This window comes from Macaca fascicularis, chromosome 12 (genome assembly GCF_037993035.2).
Source record: "Macaca fascicularis isolate 582-1 chromosome 12, T2T-MFA8v1.1".
Taxonomy (NCBI): Eukaryota; Metazoa; Chordata; class Mammalia; order Primates; family Cercopithecidae; genus Macaca; species Macaca fascicularis.
In genome coordinates, this window is record NC_088386.1 from 51,544,476 (window position 1) to 51,551,318 (window position 6,843).

Genomic DNA, 6,843 nt, shown 5'->3' on the forward strand with positions numbered 1-6,843 from the left:
CATTTCTAGGTCCATGTATCCTTTCAAGAAATATTTGAAATAATGATTTACATGGCAATGCCTCTGGAGATTATTGTTTATTGAGGGTGTGTGTAGGTGTCTGTGTGTCTGTGTTTGCATGTGTGTGTGTGTGTGTGTGTGTGTGTTCTTGTAGAAGCAACTAAAATCTGGAGATTGGAATTGAGACCCTGAAGATTACAAGATCTCATATTCTCCTCAAGCTAGAGCACAACCTATAAACAGTAGATCTGAACTTAATAATGCTTAAGTTAACCTTAAGTTTGTGTCTGTGGTCTAATGAATTTGTGTGCCAAACAGGATAACTCAGATCTTGGGCAATAAATTATGTCAGTCTATGCACCCTAATGTGAGTGCACTGTTGGGAACTAAAGACAAAGATGACTTACTATGGAGAGGGCATGGGTAGTGAATGGATAATCCTAAAATGGAAATGATTTGGGAATAGAAACTGAAGACTCATCTTAGACTGGGGATAAGAAAGAGTTCTCTGACTTTAGATCTGTGCAGAAGGCTGACAATTCTCAATGTGCAGATTTCCTGAAGTCGTCCCAGAATGGTGGGAAACAATGCTGGCATTTATGATGGACATAGAGTTTAAGGAACCGTACCTAGCAACGAAATCTAGCTTAAAGTTTCCCTGTATTGGGTACCCATGAGGATAATATTCTGTTATCCTCAAGTCTTAAATAACAATTTATTAAATGTTACAATCTAATCTGTGCTTTGAGGAATTAGGAGCATGTCCATGCTTAGGACAGAGTAGTATGGAGGACAGCACTGTATTCTTCCAGTTAAGATTGAATATTGACAACAGCATCTTTCCAAGGGAGATCAACTTTTGAGTGGGCGGCAAAGCAAGCTAGAGATCTGATTGTGTGGTTACCAGTGTAAAATCAGGCAAAAACATTATTGGAGACTAATGGAGGAAAACTTAAAATAAATAAATATATAAAACTAAGGGAAAATGGAGGATCTAATTTAAAACAACGTTAGTCTTCCAAATATTCTGGAAGGAAAGGACATCTAAGGAGAGTGGGAGTTTTGGAATCAAGTTTCCATTATTACTCATATAAGAGTTACTAAGCGAACAACAGATTATTTTCAGCTATGCACACTTAGAAGTTTCTATGCTTTGTGTCCTGACTTCTATACAATATTAAGTGATTCAACTTTGGTAAATAAACTAATGTATGCTGTTCTTGTAAAAGTATTGTTTTTAAAAGTAAAGGCAACAGTATATTCATCTTTCCTTCGCACTTGAGATGATGAAGATCCCTGAATAATAATTTTAAAAATCTTATTTCAGCTAATAATTTCCTTTTCCTCTCTTCCCAACCCTCCTCACTCCCACACTTAAAACTTTTAACCAGTTCTGGAAAAAGGTAGAAAATTGTAAGTTCCACCTCCTCTCCCTGCCCATCCTTTGATAAGCCTGTTAATGAGTAGTGAAATAACCAAGAGGTGAGGAGAAAAAGAAAAAAGAAGAGCGGTTAAGGGGCCTGAATAATCAGCACACTAATTAATCTCATCTGACTAATCCTTGATTCATAAAGGAACATGGAAAATGTCCCCAAATATTAACATCGCTCTGACTAGATAGGCTATGGACATTCTCACAAGGCAAAGGAATGGGGGGCAGGGGGTAAAACACCTTTCCTGTAATTATCAAGTAAAAATGTTCAGGGAGTGTATTTCAGGCATGAAGGGGAGAAATAGTCTAAAGTTCTCTCGACTATCTTCTGGTAGTAACAAAATAGAAATAAATTGGACCTTATAAAGTTGATAAATATAGCAAATAAGGTATTTTTTAATATATTCAAAAAAAGAAAGAAATCTGGAAAGGGTAGATTGGGGGTCATGTAGCCCATCCTTCTGTCTCCTAACAGAACAACACTTGCATTTTCAGCCTCACAATTGGCAACTTTACCAGAAAAAGTAGCTATTTTGCTTGGTAAATACAGGTGGGTCCCACGTTTTTCCCAATAAATATGTTCTGTGAAATATGCACAAATCAGATATTTTTAAAAATATACTCTATGAGATTCCTATCTCAAGACATCATGTAGTGGTTTTTGTTTGTAAATGTCATTTTAGGATTAAATAACTACTTTTTGATTTTTTTTTAATTAAAGCATGTCTGTAGTCTAAAAAATAAGTTAATGTAATATTTTTTTCTACCCATGCCTCCCTAAAGAACAGAAACGCTAATTAGAAATTGTATGGACTGATAAATTTGTGGTATTTACTAATAATATAGTTTACCCCCCTGGACAGAGAATTTCAATCTTCCTCAAGCACTAGTACATCCTATGCTTTACTGAAAGGAATGTTTTCTTTGACTTAAGTGCTCCTCCTTGTCGAAGGTCACAATTAATTAGTGGCAGGGCCAGGTTGAGAACTTGCCCTTTGTTCTTTGTTTAATGTTCTTTCAATTGTACTACATTGTTTGTCTTCAACACTGCCCTGTTTCGAGCCTGTTTTCTGAGTACTCCCTGGATCAAATACTGTCCTCAACTTGTCCATAGCTTCTTGTTCTACCTTCTACACTGGTTCTCTACGTTTTCCCAACTTGTTATTGTCGACAATACAGCTTCACAATGCTCGTCTCCTAAAGGTAACCTTCAAGAGAATCAGTTTAAGGTTGTTCTAAAAAGAATACCAGTAACCAACTCTAATTTCTTTTTTCTTGAGGAAACAATTATAATGCCCTTTAAGACCAATCAGTCCAGTTCTTTAGGGGAGACAACACTGTCATTGGTCCCCAAGGTCAGCAACCCCAGGAAGGAAAAATTTGTCCTTGAAAACTCAAAGTTAACTCAAAAAAATTGAGAGAATCAAAAATACCAAACAGAATATTCTTCATTCTTATACTTTTTTTGGTTTGTTTTTCATTTTCCTAGACAAAGTGAAGAAATTCAGATTAAATGATGTGCACCAACTAAGATTCGACCTGACTAATTTATGTACTATAGAAAAAGACCATGTTCAAATGAGGTAAACACCTGCTATGGCTAACTCTGCTCCTCTCATAGGTGGGAGAGGGGGTGAAGAAAGAGTGAGGGGGAGAAGGTAGGGGGGAGGAGGAAGGAACGAAGGAAACAACGGAAGGAAGGGAGAAAGGCTGATAGATTATACTGAAGAGATCTCAGAATTCATGGTGATTTTATTATTAAAAAGTGGGAGTTATATATAGCCTTTATGATCCTCATTATTAGGTTTTCACTACATTTTGATTTGTGTATGTCCTTAAATGTGTGAAAGAATAAAAAATATTCAAATAGCAGGTTATGTTATGAGTACCTGGTCCAGGATAAAGCAGATTCCCCTGACTGAACAGAACTAGATCCTCTGGTTCTTTTAGGGAAAATATATTCAACTCCCCCATACCACACAGGAAGCCAAATTATTTCTTTGTAAAGAGGAATGGAAGAGCAGAAAGGAATGAGAAAACATTTATCATGCTAGCCTCATTCTAATGCTTTCTGGGACCTATTTATCTCTTCCTTATTATGTAGTCTATATAAAAGTGCAGTCTCTAAAAGCTGTCCTACAGCTCTGGAGAATAGTGAAAAGTCGTATTCCATGGGCCTCACAGAGAGAACGGTTTCCCCCTTGGAATCAGGTGTGGCTCCCCATGGCTGCTCAACCTTAGAAACTTGTGGAGTGTCCACGGTCGAGGAACTACCAAGGTAATTTTGCTCTGGATAGAGCTCAGAGAGGAGCTGTTCTTCACATGCTATTGATCACAGATGGAAATATATCTTCCTTAACTGGGTATGCTGCCCTTTAAAGTCTCCCACTTCAATGTAATGGGACAGATTGAATATTTTTCCATGTTAGTGGGTGGAAGTTTTTCCAATGCCACCCAGTTGCTCTTTTCTTCCAGAAAGCAAAATACAGATTTCCTTTGGGTGCAACAGACATCAAGAAATAAAAAATAGCTGTCTCACATGCAATGCAAAATGACATCCAAAGAAATCACACATCAGAAATCACACATGGCAGAAATAAGCTTCCTTTTGAAATATTTTGGCACCTGACACAAGAGCAAAAGAATTGCACAGGCCACCTGAAAAAAAAATATTTCTGTTATAAAAATATTAATTAAATAATATATTTCTTACAGGCCGATCCTGAAAATATAGACTGAGGGCTGCCTATTGAAAAACAATACTTTGTGAAATCTATTTTAATATTTAACAACTAAGAAATAGCAATTAGACCTGTAAGAACAAATTGAAGCTCACTTGAGTGCCTACATAATATAGAATCTGCTTTCTTTGCTATAGCCTAAGCAAATCAGGTGCAATGGACTTGGCCCATTATGAACACTTTATGGTACAGATAGTCAAATAGTCCCTAAGATTTTTTTTTAAATCTCCTAAACAGGAAAAGATTCTCTTAAATTCTAATTCAAGGGGGTTCTAATTCATTTTATTAGATATAAATTCCAATATAGAATTTCAAAGGACAAATCATTTTTATTTTGAAAGTCATTGGTTCCATTTGAAAATTTCTTAATGCTTCTTCTAGAGATAATGAAATTCTCCTCCAAAATGAGTTAAAAGGTGATGCCTGGAGGCAAATTAAGGAAAAGTGTATGCCTCATTCCTTGAAATGGTGCATTTTTATATGTCTGCAAATACTAAAGACCAGAGAGCTTAAGAACTGAACTTCATATAGTACACCTGTGTGAAATATTAATGAGACAAGTTCCCAACCTGCATGTAACTCAATGAAAGAGTTACCTAGGCAGAGAATTGGCTCAGGAACATCTAATATATTGGTTGAAATGTTAGAGGTGATGTTTGAAGTTTGTAGCCTGTCAGAGCAAGTAAGAATATGAGCTAGTTCACTTGCTGCAATACCTTACATCTTTTTTTTCTGGATTTTTCTTGATAGCTGGACAACTAAAATAATTTTAGCAGATAAAGTTCTCTAAATTACAGACCTGATGTCATTGCGTGCTTCCTGGTCTTTCTCCTAAGGTGAGAGAACTCTTTGTTCTATGGATAATCTTACCGTAGGCAGAAAGCAAGTGGTGAACAAAATGTTCAAAATGCTTTCCTCATTCTTTAATTTTATGCTGATTCTAATACGGCCAGAGCCCTAGGTTTTCCTGTAACCCTTTTCTATGGATATCAATGTGAACTTAAAAACCAAACCTAGGAAGATATGACCTAATTTTGTAGGTCTCTGAAAAGAGGTATTTTATCATATTTTGGGAGGTCAGGTATTTTGCCAATTTTTTATGTGATTTCATTATATTTTTGTGCACATCAAGTACAAATGGCTTAACCCTAGAGGGAACACTAGGGACGTAATGTCCCTTCAGTGTTCTTAATTTTTTATTTCAAAAACATTTATTGAGCTCTTACTATATGCCAGGAATGGGGTTAGGCTCCAGGGATACATAAAAAGGGCTGCGACAAAAATATAAACTAAATACCATGGCACAGAGGAGACAGCAAAATTCTGCCTAAGAGAGACTGAAAACTTCACTAAAAAGATGACATTTGAGCTCTGAAATATGCACAGGAATTTTCCTGGTGGAAAAAAGAAAGAACAGGAAAAGAACTTCAAATTTAAGGAATAGCATATGCAAAAGCAGGAGGTCCTAAAACGGTCTAATGTAATCAAGAAGTGACAAGCTCTTCCGACCAGGCATAGAATAGAATACATGATGGGAAATAAGTTGAAGCCAGCATAATTACAAGTGACTGTAAATTTATTCTCCACACAGCAGCATTATGAATTCCTAAATCCACATTTTTAAGGTGATTCTGTATATGGCTGGCTCTACCCTGCCTCACAACCTCACTTGGAATTGTAACAAATACATGCTCTGGAAAACTGCCAGTTGATTTGACAAAGAAAATTGATAGAACATACTTTCTTGAGCAGAGGGACTGTGGGTACCTTAATTAGAATGGAATGGGAAGCAAAATCCTGGAAATGGTGTGAGAAAATAAAACAAATCCTATGTCTACAAAAAGATAAAATTACACAGAAAAGTCAGATAAAGGAAGAAACATTATAACCTGGGATACATTGCATGAACTAAATCGAGACCATTAGGCGATGCACAAAACAGGATGGACACAGTAGCAGGTATTTGAGAAAGGAGAACTAAGAACATCAACACTGTAATCCCAGCACTTTGGGAGGCCGAGACGGGTGGATCACGAGGTCAGGAGATCGAGACAATCCTGGCTAACACGGTGAAACCCCGTCTCTACTAAAAAATACAAAAAACTAGCCGGGCGAGGTGGCGGATGCTACTCGGGAGGCTGAGGCAGGAGAATGGCGTAAACCCGGGAGGCGGAGCTTGCAGTGAGCTGAGATCCGGCCACTGCACTCCAGCCCCGGCAACAGAGCGAGACTCCGTCTCAAAAAAAAAAAAAAAAACAAAACAAAAACAAAAACAACAACAAAAAAACATCAACAACCATTTTTCTTCTGTACTTGTGCCTAAATAAAAAAGCTATTGCGGCCGGGCGCGGTGGCTCACGCCTGTAATCCCAGCACTTTGGGAGGCCGAGGCGGGGGAATCACCCGAGGTCGGGAGTTCAAGACCAGCCTGACCAACATGGAGAAAGCCAGTCCCTACTAAAAATACAAAATTAGTCGGGCATGGGGGCACATGCCTCTAATTCCAATTATTCGGGAGGCTAAGGCAGGAGAATCACTTGAATCTGGGAGGCGGAGGTTGTGGTAAGCCAAGATTGTGCCACTGCACTCCAGCCTAGGCTACAGAGCAAGACTCCATCTTAAAAAAAAAAAAAAAAAAAAAAAGCTATTGGCAATGTTTTACTTCATTGT